The 20335-nt window shown below is 39.3% G+C and overlaps 1 protein-coding gene across 5 annotated transcripts in view; it reads right to left on the bottom strand.

Moving 5' to 3' along the window:
- The window catches only part of LOC149078607 (inositol hexakisphosphate kinase 2-like), a 104855-nt gene that overhangs the window by 29941 nt on the left and 54579 nt on the right, over positions 1 to 20335 (bottom strand). The window contains exon 1 of one of the 5 annotated variants that reach the window (XM_089240727.1): positions 7120 to 7144. The exons of 3 other annotated variants lie outside the window; for them this stretch is intronic. The gene's annotated coding sequence lies outside the window, so the exon portion shown is untranslated. Of the gene's footprint in view, positions 1 to 7041; positions 7065 to 7119; positions 7145 to 20335 lie in introns of those variants that run through there. One more of the 5 variants, XM_089240728.1, reaches the window with a different exon arrangement.

Raw genomic sequence — 20335 nt, 5'->3', positions numbered from 1 at the left:
GTCAGCTGACTCGAATCGATATTCGATCCACAATTTTTTTTTTTTTTTTACCACCTCTATTCAAACCAATTGCTAGCGACCAGATAAAATTCCTGCTGAGGGTAATGGACAGGTGGCTAGTGAACTGGTTCGTGGTGAGAGAGAGAGAGAGAGCGAAAAATATATAAAATAAAAAGTGCTATTCGGTATTCCCACAGTGCTACGGCGGCACTCATGGGGTTTCGGGCACAAGGACAAAGAGATATATGCAGCCTTTTAAAGAGCGAGAGGGCGAAGAACATAAAAACCAAACGACGGAAAAATGGTATCTTCGCTGTGAGTCTGAATGAAAATCCACATCGACTTTTCTTTTTTGTAATGGCCATTACAACATTATGCTCGCTAGAAAATTTATCCTCCCGCCTCCTCTTCCTCACATCCTGGACATGGACGAACAGGGCCGTCTTAATGATGCCCCTATCCGCCCCCCCTCCGTACTAGGCCTCGGTTAAAGGGATTTTTTAGAGTACTTCGCTTCCCTCTTCCTAGCCAGAAATACCTGCCTAACAGTTTACATGCTTGCTCTTGAAAATTGCAGCTGGATCTTATTATCGTGAGGCCGTGCCTGGGTGGTCTCCATGCATTAAGATGATGCTGATCCTGGAGAGGGGCATCTAGATATATTTCATGGACCACTTTCTTATGAATTTGTTGTGAAAGAAAACAAATAAAGTTGATAACCCCCCCCCCCCTCTCACCAGGCTAGATTTTTTCATGCAAGAGCCATGGATATCCGTGCTCAAACCAGGCCAAGTTGCTATATAGCTATTTCAGCGATATATAGACCAGTGGTTCTTAAAAATGCGGTCCACGCCCCTTGATATACTTCGGGGTTCACAGCATGTTGTTAAAGCGTCCGCGGGATGTGCTTCGGAAATTAGATCGAAGCAGCTATGGTTTGATTCCAGAGTCAGAGTCAGTACTTGGCTGCCTGGTGAGAAAAACAATTTTATGAAGCTCCAAGTGGTTCTTAAGCAGGAGTTCATAGGCTCCCTTGGGGTTCTTGGATCTGGCCCTCGTTTCTTTGGTATAGAGGATCCGTGGAGCACAAAAGGTTAAAAATTCCTCCTCTAATAATATCTAAATGCATCGCCTTACCGGATGACAGCTTAGAGGTGTGAGGAAGATAGACCTAAACGTTTTTCAATTTTTTGCGCTATAAATTTTGCAGTAAAATCAATTTAAGGAGTCAGTTAAAAGTCATCACTGGTGGGCGGGGGGAGGGGAAAGAATGCTTCAATGCGTTTATTATGAAGGCGGAAGGCGCATTTGTTTTTTCATATTTCATATGACATTTTTGAAAATTGGTAAAATTTCAAAAGCGCGGGGCTTCCTTAGTCAATATCAAAAAATGAGTGAATAGTCAATGCCTGGTATTTGATTCCGTTTCACGGCCCTACAACACTTTCGAAGCCCGGTGCGACTGTACAATTCCCACCTGCTCAAGTCCGACCCTGCTTGGTTTTCTCGGTCTGAGACCACAGTGGAGGGGTTTTTTTTGGGATAAGTAAGCGCTGATTGTGGAAAACACTGATATAAACTATTTATAATCTCTCAGACAGTCTTACCGGACTCTGCGTAAAATGCTACTTGCGATTCCAAACAGAGGTTGAAGGACTCCCTGTGTTAGAGAAAAAGTGTGATCGACGTGTCCTTGAAATGTGTGGCATAAAACAAAGAGGAAAGACAAAATTGCATTCATCCGTCATCGAATGTTAATTATAAATTCATCATATCATCACGTAGGATAGGCATTTTTGAGCGTCGGGCGCGAAGTAAAATAATAGGAAATACTAAAGAAATACGAGAGGTGGGGAGATATCAAAATGTGCATAATCACACACTACAACAAGATCCACGTGACAGTTGAAAGAAATATCAGTTACAGAGTGACTATGCATCCTGAATCATCACTACATCTAGAGTAAGAATCATTTTTAAAAAAAAATCTCGCACCAGATTATTACAAAAATCCACCATTATCTCCGACAAGTGAAATTCACAAATGGTGAACGTACAGGTGTTGCTGCTCGAGTTCATCGCTCCTCGTAATCCCATTAAATTGTACTCAAAGGATGCAACAAGGGCCGTTCACGATTTCGTTCTACATTCCAGTAAACGAGGTACTACTTATGACCCTCCACGCCTTCTTTTAGTTTTCCCCATATATAAGCGTACTATACTAATTTACCCCTCACATGGTAAGTCCTGATTAGAGAGTGGTTGCAAAAGAGGAAAATGTACATCAGCTTGATATTTCAAGGGCAACCAACCAATTTTAAGCTAGGTCAGATATTAAAAAAAAGAAGAAAAAATTGAGTTCAATTACCTTCATCATCATGAGTCATCACCATCTATCTTTAGTTACTTGAATGCAGGGGGTGAGAGAAAGAATGATGATCTGTGATAGGATTTCCTTTCGTTATGGTCCAGCAAGTTGGACTATGAGAAATCCCGGATCAATGGTAAGAAACGGACGCGGTACATTTTTTTATATTTGTCTTGAAGAGAGAGAGAGAGAGAGAGAGAGAGAGAGAGAGAGAGAAAGAGAGAGAGAGAGAGAGAGAAAGAGACAGCCACAGCATCACTCATCCATTACTCAAGCCCCTTATACAATCATTACAGTAACAAATATTAAAAAAACACGATTTCTTTTCCCATTGAAAAACACCCTCACCAAAAGCAAAGAATTTTAATTTTTAAAGAAAAATTTCTAACATTTATACACGTATCTACAAGCCAATCCGAGAGCTAACAACTTTCTCGCAAAGTTCAATCACAACTGACTTTTCATCGAATCTCTCTCGAGCCTCAAAATCTCACAACTCCCTTTATACGTCTGTCGAAACTTCCAGAAAAGAAACATTCCACAAAATTCTACTTTAGAGTTTCCAAGTTGGCGGCGCCACCGTACGGAGGTGCGGAACCACTGTCTGGAGGTCTGGAGGGGCGGGACCTTCTAGAATGTTCGCACCAATCGCATCTTTTTCTGATAAACCAAAACCGGTATCAACTCTCGTAGCCAACAGAAGATTTCGATTAAGACTTGCGCCATCTATCATTTATAGTTCGTAACAATATTTATGTTATTTGTTTCTGTTCTGCATAACCGGTTTTAATTATATGTGCTAAAATAGAGGTTAATATATTTTTTATGTTTGCCACCAGATCATTTTTTGTAAGCATCAAAAATATAACAACTGATATTTTGGCGAATGAAATTTACGCAAGTATGCAGAATAAAAAAAAAGAACAAAGAGAAGAAATTACAGTTTTTTCATACTGCATTTTGTTCATTTCCATTCAGCATATCCTTTCAAAACAAGCAATCATTTTATTTTGCGAATTATAACAGATAGTTATGTTTTCATTCAATAGGTGTCAGCAGGAGTCCAAGCGTTAAGCAGGTTCTCGTATTTATAATAAAAAAATTATAAAATTGCGAAATATAATAAGTCACAGATGAGTAGGAATTTTGCCTCCAATTCTAATTTTTTTTTTTTTACACCGGTTAGTAAATCACATTTATGCCTATTTGCGAACATTTCCATTCAATATCAGCAGTCTGCAATGAGGGAGAAGGTTGAAAAACACTCAACTGAACCGTACAAGATCAAGGCTTTTAGATATACTAGGCTATTGGGTAATTTTTATCCACTGCCGTGCAATTCGACACTATAATGCCCTCTGAATTTTATTTTTTCACGATATCCCGGTTTTCATCAGTAAATTTGCATTATGTCCCGATTTCACAAACTCAATTTGTCATAATTTCTATCTGAATTTTTCGCGGTTTCTCACTCGCATGATCCGGCCACCCTAGCCGCGCCTGCCTGATTCTGCCATGATTCAAAAAAGCGAGGCGAATTGTAATTTGGTGACTTCTTCTCCTACGACAACAGCACGGAAAATCACAATTAACGGTTTGACTAGTTTGTGATTTTTTTTAATTAGCGTCCACATTTCTTTTGAATTTTCTTATTTCCTTTAAAATTTAGATTTAAAAAAAAAATGTTTCAGTCTCGATATTTTTATCGAGAGGAAATATGCAAATAAAATCAATTTGCTTTTATAATTTTTTCAAGTTAGTATACTGAGTGATAGTATTTTTCGGGCATGTAAAATATTGATTCGGATATATATTGTTTTAAGTTACACGCTCGACCATGGATGTAAAATTTTTGGAGATTTCTCCAGCTCTGCTAGATAGTTGATTTAGCGCATATATTTCCTCTACCTTTCGAATATATCAATTTTTCAGCATGAGTCTCATACACCGCGTAGGCCACAAGACAAACGGGGACTTACTCGTTTGAAATTTTTATTCAGTGTACAGTAACAGACTGTGGGGCGAGGAAATACCCATAAATACTATTTCCTCTTTTGTCTCACATTTCTCCTCTATTAAAACGCATTATTAAAATCATAAATCATATTTAAAATCATAATTAAGGCTGGGATTCCAATGTTTTAGCTAATACGGGAATATTACGAAACTTTCCCCAAGGGACGTGCATGGCCCCTACAGGAGGGAGGCTGACAGGGCTCCACCCATGGGGCCCGGGACGATTCTCATCATTTTTTTTGTTTTTTCACGCCATAAATTCACTATAAAGGGGCCCGTGAAAAGTCTGGTCTGAGGGTCCGCTAAAAGTCCCATCCTACGGGCTCCGCTCCAGGATGTGAGGGCCATGGGGACGTGTAACAAACACAAAAAGTTTCTCAAATTGATTCATTTTCATACTTCAAATTTTAATTATTTCGTGGCGTTATACAATGTGTTGACGTCACGCATGTAATTAAGTTCTTTTAAAAAATTAATCAATATACCTTATGAAAATTATATTGCCAAGGCCAAAAAAAAGTATTTTTCGTCAATTGCAATCAAATCTAGAAACATGATTCTCTCTCTATAGATTACCGTATCTCATCATAACTCATATCCTCATCTCTGACTGAACGTATGCATACAACGTACTTCTAGGGATCTAATTCCATTCGTTATTACGACCAGTTGTTTGAAGTGTAATGAAAAAAAAAAAACTTTAGGTCAGAGAGGGAAAAAGAGAAACAGCTACAAAAGAATGATGAAATACACAACCATGTACGTAATCAGAGAGCTTATACAGACGAAACATATATACACAGAAAGCCACATAACCACAGGACGTGTCACTGGTTTTTTTTTTTTTTGGTTTGTTCGTGGAACATACACGAAGAAAATGGAATCAATGGAAACGCAGATCAACAGGCACAGACATGAACGTCATAGTATATTGTGACATAAGCCTTAGACCGCAATTGCACTTCATAGAAAAATAAAATATAAAAAGTAAAAGTCGTTCCAACACACAATGTTACAAAAGTCATAAGAGAATAAAAGATATTTCTGCAGAGAGCAAAAGAAGAAAGGAAAAAAAAACCCCGAAAAGACAATCCACACACACACGCATAGATAATTAATATCGGCAGAATTATGATACAAGGAAAAGAGTGGAAAATATGATATGTACACAGTAATTCGAAATACAAATATTTTACGCTAAAACTTATAAATCCGGTGATCAATGCCCAATCAGCGGATTAATAATTTTGGTAAGTTAGAAAAATTTAGCTCATACGTTGTGAATTTACGGCGTAGGTCAAAAAAACGGATGTATAATAAATCTTCAATGAACTTTCTTAAATTTACTGAAATTGTGCGTAAACTTCAAGATAAATTCTGTAGGTAATGTTGGTTTTGTTTGCACAGGTTGATACATATGAAGGAGATCAACATTTCAAGATTGATGATAATTTTTATGTTTCTTTTTTCTCACTCATTTAAATTACAGTTAATCAAATTTCATTGCAAAATACATTCGGTGAACGAAAAAACTGGGCAAAACTGGTAAAATGATTAAATGAAGAGAAGAGAGGTGATAATTTTTCCCCCATATTTATCAAACCCACCAACAACATTTGGGAATGATCGCCGGTATAAATAATAAATGTAGTGAAATTAATGAAACATAGAGACGATTGGTGATTATGCATAATAACCGGCAATCGCTTACAGTTACTGGTTTATGACTTTTACCGTTACACTATAAACTGATGCGATTGCCGTATATCTGAAATATTTATTTCCGGATGACATGTTGAAAGTACAGTATATACGAGCAGTACATACGCGGTGGGGGAGGGGGGGGGGTAGAGCTGAGTTACAGTGTTATTTTTTGCTAGAAAAGATGCAACCTCGCCCCCCCCCTTTGGAGAAAGAAAATGATGGGGGACCTTCCCCTCTCCCCCATTGAGAAAATCCTGCGTACGTCTATGTATATACGAGTACGTCAAATCAAGAGACTTTCTGGATACTATGCCGAGTTGAACTCGGGATCACTCCGGTTGAACACCGGATCTTTTGCAATCCAGTGCAGTCACCCTGGCGCAATACCTAAAAAGTCAGATTTGACTTGTGGGCAATTTTTTTCTCTACAATATATGCAGTTTATTTATTTGGTGACACACTCTTTAAAAATGCCCCCCCCCCCTCTTTCAATCTAAGTTTAGCTAGAATTAATTTCTCGATTTTTTGTCCGTTATCAATCCGTACTGACTGTTACGGTATCAAAAATTAGAACCCGCGGAAAATTCCAAAAACACTTTACAGATTAATTAAGAGTACTCTGATTAAATTTTATTATATATATCACACAGCTTTCTTTGAATTTATTTTAAAATATAAGTCGTAGAGAACTTCTTTTCTGCTTACCCGTGTAAGTCCATACTCTGTTCCTGAGCTTCTCTACGTATACTACAAATAACGACGATTAAAAAGTAAAAGGTGAAATTTTGCTCCCTTTTTTATGTATTTTATGGTTGCCGAAATTTATTCGGATGATGGTTTCAATAATGGGAGTGTACAGGGAGGACAAGATCTTACACGATGCATATTAGGTGATTAACATGATCTAAAACATACACATGATTTAAAAAAAAGACGAAAAAGTTCTCTGTTACCTGATCTCTACCAAGAACTACGTCGGTCTGGAAACGTAAGGCCTGAGAATGTGACAAAATAAAAAAAAAGATACTCACTCTCACCAGGCTTTGGGCAACTCTATGAACAGCTGTGCGCGTGTGTGCCCTACTCAAAAGCCGAATTACAACAACGCATTTCACGTTATAGCGCGCGAGAGAAGCATTTTACGGTTATTATTATTTTTTCCCTTCCAGATGGATCTACAAACAATGATTCATCTCCATACTGAGGATAAATAATATATATATATATGTATAAAAAAACCAGAACGAAAATATGTTTATGTGGGATTTTCAGGATTATCCCTTACCGCACATAAAAAGGAAAAGGGAAAAACAAATTTATGGCTTATTATTATTATTGTCATTATGGTGTTATTACAGAAAGTACCTACTATATATATCTTTTTTGTATATTTTCCCGTCTCGTTGTACACGAGCGCGAAGTCAGTTTTATTCTGGAGATGTTCAGCGCATAATAAAATTGTTATTCCGTATTATTGGCATCAGAAAAAAAAGACCAAAAAATCACTTCTTCATTTGTTTTTCCGAACACCGCTAATGCGTTTTCTTTGATATATTTTACATACTATAAGGTTTGTTTTTCAGCATAACAGCTGCTTGATTCGAGCGGTGAAAACTGATAACAAAGCGCCCCCACGCCCATGCTAGAAGCACGAATGTGCAAAATTTTCACTTTTTTTTTTTTATCAGCTGGTTGGATAGCTTATTTTGCTGTCTAGGTTTTGCCTGAAACTCGAATGTGAATCCCCATTGAAACTAATGTTACAAAAAATTTTAGGAAAATAACTTCTACAGAAGTAGCATGGGTAGAGTAAACATTCAAACCTCCGTTTCAGCGTTTTTTTGTTTTGTTTCCTGGGGACATTGCACATACATTCGTGCTTTTGGCATTGGAGGGGGGGGGGGTGAACAGGGCCGTAATATGATTTTCGCCACCTGGGGCTAACATTATTTTGCCACCCCTACAACTTTAAAGTTCGATAATTTTGTAACGGTGTTCTTTGTTCCCACCTAAAACTGCCACCTCTAAATTTTGCCACCCGGGGCAGTTGCCCCTACCTCCCCCCCGGGGAGGGGATATTTAGATGACTTTATTGACACTTAAAAATGATTCTTTTGGATTAAAACTGGCGTTTTTCTAAATCTACTTGGTGCAACGTAGTGATTCTTGGACTTTTTGCACTAGACTAACTTGGTCTATGAATATATACCAACCTACGATGCAAGGCCGTAGCGAGAAATGTGAGAAAATGGGTGGAATATATGGAATAACATGGTTGAGCCTATTGTCCTACCACTTTGGTGCCCCTCACAGAAACATCAGTTGTCTTTTGGAAAACTAGTTGGAGTTGGTTTTCTGTGGTTTTTCAACTCCAAGGCGTGAATGCGAGCAAATATCCTATTTAAAAAAGTCTCTCTGCAAGGAGCAAGCAGACCTACATTATGATTAAAGCACATATTCATCTTTATTTCAAAATATGGACACTCGAGTGACCTGTGGCACAGTTTCCTGCGGCCCATTCATAGATCAAGTGACCAGCGGCATTTTTACAGATTACTTCAGTGAACCGCGGCACAGTGCCAGATCACTCAACCGGCCTGCGACATATTTCCAGAACACTTGGGCCGTACGAACAGTGAGGCGACCAAGAGGTACGAGAGTGCACATAACAGAGACTAGCGACCTCACTTACTCGAGGAGCGAGGCGAAAAAAGAGAAAGAGGTCAGTCATACAACGAGGTGCGGGAGTTGAACAAACATGTTTGTTTTCAACTCGATCTGCTGATTTTCGCTATCTGCTTGCTGATTGGTCCGTTTCTCCCCCCTTTTTTTCCCTTCTTCTGCGGAGGGATCATCATCATCATCATCATCACACCCTTACATTTCAGAACCACTCCAGCCATTTTCTCTATCCCCTTCTCTTTTACCATGCTCTTTTCTTCCTAGTCGAAATTCTTGGAACTCGTACCTCTTCGCTCATGTATGAGCGCAGTCTTAAGTCACTGTTACTGAACAATTAACTCACGGTGCAGTTACACATCACTGTGGCTTGCGGCACATTCCCAGACCGCTTAACTGATACGCGACACATTCCTTGACCACTTAAATGATCCGCGACACATTCCTTGACCACTTAAATGATCCGCGACACATTCCTTGACCACTTAAATGATCCGCGACACATTTGCAAATCACTTAAGTAACCAGTGGCACTATTCCAGATCACTTAATCAAGTGACTTGCAACAAAAACACCCTCTTTGTATACAGTACTATATGCTGGGTCCTAAAATGTTTTTCCAGAAAAAAAATCTTATAAGGGAAGTTCTAATATACCCTGATATATCGCCATTTATCACCAATGTTCGCGTTTAGAGAGAGACGCCTATTCTTCATAGGGACAGAGAAAAAGGGGGAAAAAATTTATCTTCTCGTTTTTTGTCAATCGTTAATTTCACATTATCCTTTAGAAAAATAGGGCGTGCCGCAAAATTGGCATTTCTTAAAGGCGAAGCCCATGGGCGGACGACGGCAACGCAAAAGATCTTCTATTGATGCCGGCGCTGAGAATGATGGATCAATCATTCATTCGTTCATTCATAAGCCATCGCCAAATTTGGAGGCTTTCATTCTCTGAACTTTTATCAAAGATATGAAAGAAAGCCATCAACACAGAAGCTAGTTATAGCTTCTATTGTATGGGACATAGTTACTATCAAAGGAATATATAGTTAAGTAGTGTCAAAAAGTGGGGAGAAGGCCGATAATGATAATATGGATTAACATTATGAGACCGACAACATTTCACACTGCCACACAATTTATCGATGGGAAAATTCATCGGCGGAATAATCACCACCGAGAAAATTCACCAACAACAGTTCGTCATCAGTGACTGTATGAATGACCAAGTGTGGAACTTTATGAGTGACCGAGTGAGTGGCTGAATGAGTAACCACATGAGTGACCATACGAATAACCGAGTGAGTGACCGTATAAGTGAACAAGTGATTGGGTGATTGATCGAGTGAGTGATCTCATGAATGATTGCCACCTCGTTGGAAATTTTGCCTGTTGTGGTGTTGTATTTGTATGAGTGGGTGCGCGACCGTATGAGTGATCAAGTGATTAGGTGATTGGCTGAGTAAATGGGTAACCATATTTGTGATCGAGTGATTGGGTGAGTGAGCGATTGAATGAGTGATCAAGTGAGTGAGTAAGTGAGCGGTTGAGTGACACTATGAGCGAATGGGTGAGTGAGTGAGAGAGCCAATGACCGTATGAGTGATCTAGTGAGTGAACGAATGAGTGACAGTATGAATGACCGAGTGAGAACGTGAATTACCGAGTGAGTGAGCGTGTAAGCATCTGCATCGTGTATCTCATCTGCACACTCACCAACTACTTGACTCACTTGTCAACCACTCACTTGCTAACTTACTCGCTCACTTGCTCATTCACTATATCACTTTGTCGATGAATGATGAATTGCTTGTGGGTGAATTTTCCCAGCAGTGAATTGCGTGGCGGTTAATTGCTGAAACATTATACGAAATCTTTTTCTTTTAATACACTATTTTTTTGTATTACATAAATTTTTTTTCCGAGTATCGGCAGAATATAAAGTCTTGAAACAAACTTTTACATTCTGAAAAACAAAATTCCTCATTCCCGTGCATAAATGACAAAAATCCCCGTCGAAATTCCTATGAAAAATCCCCACGAGTCTTTCGCCTTCAATCAAAAGTACCGTTCTGGACACTCATGTGTAAAAAATGGTGAATCCTGTAAGAGACAATGAGGGAAATAACTATTATTATTGCTTTATTCAAAAATCATAAGGAACAATGGGAAATTCCCTTCTGGCAATATTTTTCATGACATATTTATCAACTACGACTCGGGAAAAATCTGAAAAATACCGTTAAGCGATGGGGGAAAAAAAAATTCTCATAAGACGTAATCATCTTATAAGAGGCTCGAGACAATAGCGTAATGAATAGGCATATACGAGCCACCGATTTTGCCCTATCATTATTATCCCTTTTATGCGCTATGTAGTTTCTAGGTTTTTACCAACAGTCGGGCAAATCACAGGTCTGTAGTACAATGGGCCAGTAATAACTGGTAGACATTGTACAGGCTCACGTCATATACGGTGTTTCAGAAAGGACACCCCCCCCCCCCCCCTAACTTTGAAATTACATAACTTGAAAAGAGGGATAGAAAGATGAGCTGCTTATACACTCCGGCCGGCGATTCGTCATACGGGGGTTCCCCGGAATAGACAGAAAGATGGAACAAGTCGTGTGTTTGATGGGTGGGCACGGAATTTCAATTACGCCGGTTTATGGAAATCAGTTACAACTTTTGCTGATAGATAGTGCCACAGACTCGATGCAACGTCTTTTAAACTGTTGGTGATGTTGTCCTTCGTAAACGAGAGTAAAATCACGAAACTATAGAATTCGAAATGGTCGCTTTGTCTGAATGAATGAACGCCAGAACTCTGCCGCCGGACTCATCCCGTTGCCGAGATCAACTTCGTGGCTTAGTCTGGAACAGAGTACTTGTACCTAACAGTCTGAGTGCGTATTTAATGTTGTGTCCGATTTTTCAGTGTGTTGCCATCTATATTTAAAATTGTGAATGAAGTGCAATGGTTGCCTTTTGCCTAACAATGACGGGATAGAAGTGAAGAGCAGAGTTTGAAACCACTTTCTTGCAGTGCGGTATATTTTCTACGCGTGTTATACAATGTGTGCATATCACACTTTGCTGCAATGTAGCCTATGTCTCCACTGCAATGAATGCATATGCCTCAGAGCTGAGCTGTTCAAGCTGATGATGAAGCGTTTGAGGACTGGTCCTGTAAACAATGACCTTCAAATAGCCCCACAGGAAGAAGAAATGAAACCAACCGACTGTGGCGCTATCTATAAGTTAAAATTGTAATTATTCTTGCAAACCGGTGTATTGAAAATTCCAGGTCTATCTATCAAACGTACCACTTGTTTCAAAGTTATCTCATTTCAAAGTTAAGGGGAAACCCTTTGTGAAACGTCCCGTTGGTTAGCGCAGTGTTTCTCAAATTGGGCGATATTGCTGTTTGGGGGCGGGGGGGGGGGAGGAGGCAGTAAAACCTACAGACACAATGTGGGATCCTCTAGGTTGACTTAACAAGGGCAGTGGTTGATGGGAACATTTTTTTTTTCTGAGAAAGGGAGTGACGAAACAAATAAGTTTGGAAGACTATGGGTGGTCGTATCATTCTCGAATAAGAAAGCCTATGCTCCAGGGCAGGCATCTTCAACCAGTTGCTCGCGAGCACCATGGTGCTCCCCGAACCCACCCAGAGTGCTCAATGCTCTTATCCGATTCGCGCTCACGAGCATTTGATCAACACTTCCAATTAAACAACATGTACACACATTACATTCAAGGATTGAAATAATCCTAATTTTTCATGCATTCGTATGCCAAACTTGCTGTAAGGGTGCTCTTCTTTTGATAATGAGTACAGGCAGTGCTCACGAGTAGGAAAAGGTTAAAGACCTTTTCTTTAGAGGGAGAAGGCATAGAATTTTCATAAATTCGTAAATGGTGCCAAATTAAGGAAGTTGCATTGATTTTAACGATCAAAAAATGCACAATAAAATGTGTTTGAGCTTTTGTGGTGTGAGTCATAGAAAAATTACATAGTTGAGAGGGGGTCGAGCTGCGATTATTGCTATATTCAGCATGACAACTTCGACAAAAGCATAAATTCAGATTAGCATAATACTCTTCCTTAGATAAAATTCGAATGGAGTGTTGGTAATTTAATTTGTCGTAAGAAAAATTGAATTCTTAATTTGGGGATTCATTACTTCAAAAATATGAGGGCAACACTCTTCGGTACTTCCGTGAGCACCACGAGCAGCAGGTTGAAGATGCCCGTACCAAAGTTCCCCGAGAATAATGATCTCTCTTCCTCGATGCCTTCCAATGCTCAGCGTAATTATTCTTCCACCCATGATTAAGAAGGAGATGGTAATCTTGCTCCATTTCATTGAGAGGGAAAAATTAGGACGGAAGGGAAGGAGAAAACAGCTATATACATAAAATGGCAATTGTAACAAATACAATGATTGAGATTTAGATCACGAACACAGAAACGGAGCGTAAGCGTATGCATGTGAAGGTAAGAGACAATGTACTCTTCTAGGGCAGCGGTGTTTCCAACCTCTTCCGAGGTTCAATTTCCCACTGGAAATGCTCATGTGACTAGAATCCCTTCTCTTTATTTCTTCCCATATCATAATTTTTCAAACAGATCATTTTTCACCCGAAGAGTCCATCCCCTACTCCTCGGGTAAACGGGCACCACAGTTTGAGAATAACCTAAAAAAAAATTTGGGACAAGGATGAACCATTTTCACTTGTTTCTTTCTTTCTTTCAAATCGCGTGCACAACACCCCCCCCCTCCCCCTATCGTAAATTCTTCGGTTTATTTATCTATATGGTCGATTTAATACTGAATCACAGTCGTTCAGGAAGGTGTGCACGCGTACCTAACAGTCCGAGTGAGTGTATATCCAGTGTTGTGCGCGATTTATAGTGCTGACATCTATTTTTTAATTATTAGTGAGGGGGGGGGGTGATTGAATTTCTGTATCGTAATATGTCTGCTGTGGTGAGCAGGGCCGTCTTAAGAGCACCATGGGCCCCGGGCCAAGTGGTTTTTCTGAGGCTCTACCAGGTAAATTATAGAAAATTTCAACCAAATCTCATTTTTGTGAGGCCCCTCTTCTCTTGAGGCTCCCGGGCAGTGCCTGGGTAGGCCCATGCGTTACGACGGCACTGGTGGCGAGACTTTTTAACGGGGAGATCAGCTCGAATTCCCGCCTCGAAGTTGAAAGCCCACAGAAAACCGATATTATTTACTTAACTCTTTCAGACCCGAGCATTCATTTTTTTGAAGTTTTCAAATTTTCATGAAAGCCCCCGATGTTCATATTCATCATGTTTCTAACTCAAAACTCACACAATCCTTTAAAAAAGTCGCCAACTCCCTAAGGTCAAAAGAAAAAAATTCTACAGTAAGAAAAAAGAGTGAACAAAATGTTAGACCTTTTTACTAAGGCTTGACAAATCTCAGTCTCCAGTAACGCATAGTAGTAGTATCAGGAACGTACGCGGAAGGGGCCTAGAAGACTCGTGGACCTCCCCCCCCCCCCCAGAGGTAAAAAAATTATTTTTTAACGCAAAAATTTTAAAAATAAATTATATTTTCTAAAGAAAATACCTTTATATGTTACTAGCCATAATACCCGGCACTGCCCGGGTTTTCTTCAATGAGGCTGTTAGAAACACGTGATATCTACCTCTTACTTTGAGGGACATGCAAACCGTGTCTAAGTTAACCAATATGGCGACTTCCTGTGTGACTCATGAACTAAACAAATCTAGATTTAAAGAAACATAGAAATGAATATATACTTTTTTTTTCTTTTTTAAGGGGGGCGCACGCGCGCTAGGTATTTCGATCCCCCCCCCCCCCACCCTAAACTTCAAGTTATCCAATCTGCCTGTTTCAGCTTTCAAAAATGCTTAATTAAAGCTGTGGAATTTTTTCGATGTACTTTTACGGTCCCATAATTAATTTTAAAATATCCTTACCTGCATGAATTGATGCAGTTGAATATCAAAAGACAATACGGAGACATTAAATTTCATGCTTGAGAAGATATAAATAAAAAGTTGAAATCAAGTCAGGCCAATTACTTCATATTTAATATATTTCTTGGGCTTCGTATATCTCTAAGCAAACTCAATATTTCAGAAATTGAGAATTCAATACAATTTTTAAAATTATTGATGTGGCGGAAAACCCCACCAAATTTCAACATTTCTACAGTAAAATCGCCAATTTTAACAGTGGTTTCTATGAGTCTCACCCTTTTCCTGACCCTCAAAGCGACGCTGATGATGATTATGACGTCTATTCAAAAAGCCTCATTACTGAGAGTGTATTGAATAGTAGTATTGTGTAGTATTGAAAGTGTTGGCAAACCATTATAAAGGCATAAACTATTATACATATACTAACAGGATTAAAGAAGTGACAAACCGTTGTAAAGGCATATACACGTCTGAAACGCATTGCTAGGGAACCACGGTAACCAAAGTAAACGTTCGGAAAGTGATTGTTGAGGCCCAAAAACCATTGTTGCCCGACAGTTTTTTGCCCATTTGGGGCACTTGCCCTGCTCTGACGAAATTTTAAAGTAGCCTATCGTTCAAGTCGGGTCCCATTTGGTATATATGCAAAATTTGGCGACGATCGGTCTAAAATTATAGATTTGTATAGAGAACACACACACACGCACGCGCACAGACAGACAGAAAATCAATTTTATATATATAGATTGTAATCAATTTCTGTTAATTTCAATGCCATTTGAAGGGTAAGAACTAAAAATTTCTCTTTAAGAAATTCATTGCGACCCACCCTTTAAGCCATATATAGTAAACCTTTGACCCGCAGACCAAATGTTGCCCTGAAGGGCATCTGATGGGGCTTGCCTCCTCAAACCTAATTTTGCAAAAATGAACTAAGCGGCACCTTTACAAATCACTTACATGACCCGTGGCACAATTCCAGAGCGTTTAAGTGGCCCGTGGCGCATTTTCAGATGACTGAAGTAGGCCTCAAAGATCACTTTCACATTCAAAGATCACTGAAGTAGGCCTCAAAGATCACTTTCACATTCAAAAATCACTGAAGTAAGCCTCAAAGATCACTTTCACATTCAAAGATCACTGAAGTAGGCCTCAAAGATCACTTTCCCATTCATAGATCTTTACTTAAGTAAACCGCGACGCAGTTCCAGAACACTTAAACGATCCGTGGCACATTTAGAGATCCCTTGAATGACATGTGGCACAGATTTAGAGCACTTAAGTGGCCCCCAGTGCTGTTCTACATAACTCAAGTTACCCGCGGAACATTCCCAGATTACTCTTGAGTGATAAGTGGCACAGTTCCAGAGCACTTAAGCGGCCCGGATACATTTCCAGAGCACTTGAAGGAAGGGGACTTATCAATAGGAAGAATGTTATTTCCGGTGCCCAATAACTATCGAAAGTTTCTTCTCCGTTTTTGGCGCACCGAGTATAAGATGCCATTAAGAATATTTCATATCTTCATAAAGGGTGGTTGATGACGTAAGCATCATCCAAACCCCCCTCTCCCCTTGTCATCAAAAGTCTGCAAATCGGAAACCTCCCCCTCCCTCCCATCGATGCTGACGTAATACTTGAATGACCCCCAAGCATATTTACCGAAAAGGACGAGGGACTCTATGTTCTGGAATATTATTTTGGAACTGTTTTTTTTTTCAAAAAAAAAAAAGTTTCGCTCCTAAAAAATTTTTCTGTATCTAAATTATTTTTTTGGTGATTTGTCAAACAGTGTTTGTCACTTAATACAGTCGAATCCCGTTTTAACGAATACCGTTATAACGAAAATCTCGTTTTAACGAACACTTTTCTAATCCCCCGGATAAGTTTACATAAGAACAATGCCAATTACCTGTAATTCCTTTATAACGAACTTTCGCTATAACGAAGTGATTTCTCCGGTCTCCTGGAGTTCGTTATAACGGGATTCGACTGTGTTCATTTCGAATATGTTCATTTCCCTGTGCATCATGGAGATGCTTCACTGATTCAAGCACATATAAGAAGATAGAGTAAACCCCCGACAACGAGCGAAAATTTATCACCACGAAATATATATAAAACCGAAAGAGAGTGAAACAGTCCTTGAAGGAATCTCTTCTGAGACTTTTACGTTGGGGACCTTGGAATTAATTACCTTTTGGAAAGCGAGTTCAGCGTAACGAGATGGAGTAAAAACAAAATGCGTTCAGCTATTGTCTTTTTTTTTTTGCAAGCAAGACATGCAAGAAAAAGCATATTGACAAATTTCTATCGACTTCTAGATGGCAACTATCCAATGCAAATTGTTTTTGGGGCCACACCAAGAACAAGAGGAAAAGGGGGAAAAAAAAGAAGTTATTGGAAAGCACCGATGACGGGACGAGTACGTAGTAGTATGTAGTAGTACGTACTACGATACACACACACTACTTACTTACTATTGAGGGACCAGTGACGAGAAACGAAAAAGAACTCAAGTGGAAAACGTGCCAAGGGAGCAGTGAACCCAACAACGCTTCTTCAAGCCAGTGAACACATAAAATTCCTCGCTTAGTGCGTTTCCTTGTTGTTGTTATTGTATAGTTGAGTCACTTAAAGAGAAGTAAAACGAAAAAAAACAGCCGTCAAGGTAATGAATGAATGCGTAATGCATCACAAAACTTACAACGCCTCGCTTCAAACTTACGTTGATGGAGGAAATAAGGGTAATCAATAAGTGAGATAAGAATACAAATTAACAATGAAATCTCGATGAGTGATTAATGATTCGCGCAGTTTGGTTTTTGGAGCAACTTTGCATGGCGGCAAGTCACCGACATACTAAGAGAGAGATTTGTCGTGTACTCACTACGTAAGGAGTGCTGATCCCTTGCTGCAAATAAGTTGAGAGCGCTGTAAAATGCTAGCTTCATTTTGGCCTGATAAGGGGTCATTCAAGTATTACTTCAGCATCGGGAAGGGGTTTTGGAATTGATGACTTTTGATGACAAGGGGGAGAGGGGGTTTGAAGGTTGCTTACGTCATCATCAACCATCCCTTTTTTGAAGATATGAAATATTCTAAGCTGCTGACGAAACTTTGCTGACAGGGGGGGGGGGGGTGTCAGTGTTTTGTTGACTTTTGCTGACAAGGGAGGAGGGGGGTCAAAAATGGCTGAAAATATGCTTACGTAATACTTGAATGGCCCCTAATCACGAAAGCAAGATTCCCCAGGGCCGTCATTTCAACTTTTTCCAGGGGGGCAAAGCACATGTACTCAATGTATGATTATGTATATATTTGTATATATATATATATATACCATTTTTAGCGTATTTTCGAAAGCCGGGGGGGGGGGTGCTAATGACGGGTCTGAGACTCCCCCCTCCCTTCCTTATATATATTCAATGACTAACAAAACATCTTTGTTAACAATGCCTGCTTGCCTGCTTTGACAAGGGCTTCTCCTCAACATCATGAGGTAACAGGTTCGAACCTCACAGGCAGTACAAGGCAACCTGTAGAAATTGGTTTTTTTTTCTGTAGCGGGAATGAGAGTCGGTCTCTCCTTTGAAAAGGCCTCTCCACCGAGTGCAGGCAGACTTTCAACACAATACGGATACTGTATAGGAAAACAAATAAATAAAAGACACGAAAATCCAGGCATCTGCTACGTTCATATCTGATACGGAAGACAGGTGGCAGCATTTCCCGATCCCGAAACATGCATGGCTCTGAAATTATAAGTACACTGGAGGCCACACAAAACACTTTACTGCGCCAATTCACTAGATATTGCTCGAATTTTTTTTTTTTTTTCACGAGGAGACACGTGGTCGTGTAGGCATCGTGCTGGACTCTCATCACAAGATGAGAGTTCAACCTGGACCTTCGGACCTTTAAAGCGAAACCTACGTAACACGAAAATTCAAGCATTTGCTATTATATTTTCATTTTGAAGTATGGAAGAACATATGGCAGCACCAGGATAACATGACGCAAACATAACTTTGACAACAATAATTTTGTCACCAACTTACCTATGATGGAACACTGGGATGACTTGAGAAAATCTCTACCCATGGGGTACCTATTTTTGCCACTCCCTGCCCGCATTTTTTCCCTTTGTGGTCGATAAAGATTTTTTGCCCTTTCAACTCGGGTTTGGTGCCCTTTCTAGAGCGGAACCCCGCACGGTCTAAGAGCCACCTCTGATGAGACCCAGCACTTATTCATGCTTAACGACAGCAATAATCAATGTTTATTGATACACATTTGTAATAAGCTAAGACAATACTTATTGATAATAATGTTATTCATGGAAGATAATTAATGATTGATTGATATACTTGGTTTCTAAGCAGTATACCAAGTCAAAATACGTATATGGCCGGGATCACACTATAAAAGTTTTGTAAAAGTGCTTTTATAAAACTTGAAAAATACAACGCAGCTGATAGGTCACATTTGCTCGAATGTAACCGATCAGTTTATTGGTTGTATTTTTCAGGTTTTATAAATTTTAAAAAATGACAACATTTTATAAAACATATAATAGTATGATGAGTTGATCTGGAGCGCTAATATCGACATGGTTTCCGGGGGATCATGGTTTGTCCAAGGCCTACAAGATTTAGGAAATGGAGTTTCAAAAACATACCAATTACAGCAGAACCTCTCGATAAAAGGCACTCATGAGGGGCCAAAAATTTTGTTCGCTAACGGGGTGTCCTCTAATGGGGAGGTACGATATACAGCGGAACCTCGTTTATACGATTTTTGGCTTCGGTCGTAATTGGTCCCTATTCATTTTAATGTTAAAATGATTTAGGAGCAAAAAATTGTTCTCTAAAATAATCGCCAGTAAAAGTTATAAAATGTAGTGAAACTCAACCAAACTTTGCTTATCGAGACAATTTGTTATTCATTTTAATGTTAAAATGAATAACAAATTGTCTCGATAAGCAAAGTTTGGTTGAGTTTCACTACATTTTATAACTTTTACTGGCGATTATGCATAATTCCGAAATGAAGTTGAAAGTCTGATAAATATGGAAAAAAATTTATAATTTTTCTTCTCTTCATTAAACCAATTAATTATTTTTACCCGTACATTACACGTATTTTATAATGATAATTAAATTAAAATACGTGTGAAGAAGATGAAAACATTGATAACAGCGTTATTATCAGTCTTGCGCTGTCGGCTTTCTTAAAACAGGTTACGAAATCGTGCAGTCAATTTCGTTGCACGCATTTAACGCGAAAAATGTTAATCTCCTCATCAGCGATGCACCGGAACAGAAAAGAAACCTCATCACTTTTTTCGAGCGTGTTTTCACCATGTCGTTGCGACATGAATTCGGGTATTATGTATAGCATCGTATAATGAACGTTTCGAAATTTCTCGGAGCACAGGAATCCCTCGAAGAGTCGAAATACAAATATTTGCGGTTGTTTCGGGCGGATATAACTTAGTTATGCTGATACACACACACGCGGTATGTTTCTCTTCTCTTTCTTATTTTTTTTCGCTCTCACAGATGGATGACACTTGGACTC

The sequence above is a fragment of the Pholcus phalangioides genome, unplaced genomic scaffold (genome assembly GCF_987345545.1).
Source record: "Pholcus phalangioides strain wild (caught in Gottingen) unplaced genomic scaffold, Ppha-v1.0 ptg000013l_1, whole genome shotgun sequence".
NCBI classification, from domain to species: domain Eukaryota; kingdom Metazoa; phylum Arthropoda; class Arachnida; order Araneae; family Pholcidae; genus Pholcus; species Pholcus phalangioides.
Note: the sequence above shows the minus strand (reverse complement) of the source record. Positions and strands in the feature narration are given on the sequence as shown.